Raw genomic sequence first — 1,588 nt, 5'->3', positions numbered from 1 at the left:
CCGGCCCAACTAGGCTCGCACTTGACTCGTTTTGACTTACGAGAGCTCGAGCTTGGTTTGTTTCGAGCATCTTTTCTAAAGCTTGAGTTCAGCTTGTGAATCGTTTTTCAAGCTCAAGCTCAGCTCCTTTATATTTTATGAATTAATAATTTGTATATATAATAAGAAAAACCTACAACTAGCCTACGCTCAAGTTTTACAAGTAGCTTACTAGCGGCTCAGCTCGTTTACCAAAACGATATCAAATGCATATGAAATGGATCAGAGTCGAATAACACGTTATGAATGATTAATCTAATTTCTTAACATGAACCTCCAAATCCATAAATCATTACAACAAACAACGATAATTGTTGAAGAAGATCACGAAACTCACATACAATCACCGAAATCAAATCCCACAAAACAATGCAATCTGCTCGCGGAAGCTACGATCCTTAGGCCTCAAATCTCTCCTCACATAGCCTTTAGCCACTTCACCATCAAACGCCTCAAACCCTACCTCTCCACTCCTCCGCCACATATCCTCCGCAAAGCTCCGGTGCGCATAATACGCCTCCGCCTCCACCACCACTCCACTGTCACCGTCACCGTCACAATCCTCCACCCGAACAGTGATCGGAGGCGTTGGATTCCGGCGTCGGAGACGGCGTGCAGCTCGCCGCGGACGCGGTGGCGGGCGGCGCCGGGGAGGTTGAGGAGGAACGGCACGCCGTACGGACCGTGGACGAGTGGCAGGCGGAGGTCCGTGGTGTAATTGCCTATGAATACGGCGTCGTTTTTGGAGATTAGGTCTTGCATTAGTCTGTGATTAGCGAATCCGTGCTTCAGAGTGCCGTAGGAGAATATTAGTGTTTGGTTTGGTGCGTCCACGTGGCAGCCGGATATCGTCATTGCTTCCGGTGAGTTTATTAAATCTCCGATTGGCTAATCACGTAACAGAAACAGCTTTTCTGCTTATTTGTTGGTTATTATTTATTTAAGTAGCAGTTACTTTTGACTGATTAAAAATGAATTACAACTATGTTTTTCTTGGTTTTAACTTGCCGTAATATTAAAGAACTAGGATAATAACCCGTGTTACACAAGGGTGGAAAACATATCAACAAATAATATAAAGTATTAGCAACATATTCAATCAACACAAATATTTGGCATAGGTATTTTAGCTTCAAATATTACAAAAGATGTTAAACCATGTCTATAACATAAAAAGAAAATACTTTATAAATAAACAATACAGTGAATAAGAAATAATATAACATAAATGAACCATTATACCTGAAAAAAATAAAAAACACATATTAGTAACAAATTTTGTAATATTAATTGAAAACTAGGCTTATAAATACATACCAGGTTTAAACTTTATTACATTAAGTTTCCGAAAATCTCCTTGTAAACAACGTTTGTAGTTTTAGTTGTAAGCTGTGATTCTTTGTCGAGTATGACTAACTTAATACCGGCTCTACTCTTCACTATTGACAAAGTTACATGAAATCTTGTAGCAGCCAATTATATTGTTAATATGCTTAATTATATAATAAAGTCCAAATTAAAAATCTTGTAGCAGCTAATTATATTGTTA

General features: G+C 38.8%; 1 pseudogene; it reads right to left on the bottom strand.

Annotated features, from left to right (window-relative positions):
- Window positions 1-391: 391 nt before the first annotated feature.
- On the bottom strand, window positions 392-968 carry LOC143598726 (putative gamma-glutamylcyclotransferase At3g02910 pseudogene; annotated as a pseudogene).
- Between the last annotated feature and the right edge of the window lie 620 nt (window positions 969-1,588).

This window comes from Bidens hawaiensis, unplaced genomic scaffold, assembly GCF_021521415.1.
Source record: "Bidens hawaiensis isolate Kalapana, Puna unplaced genomic scaffold, B.hawaiensis_p1.1 tig00050764_1, whole genome shotgun sequence".
NCBI lineage: Eukaryota > Viridiplantae > Streptophyta > Magnoliopsida > Asterales > Asteraceae > Bidens > Bidens hawaiensis.
The sequence above is the reverse complement of the archived record's forward strand: the minus strand, read 5'-3'. Positions and strand labels throughout refer to the sequence as shown.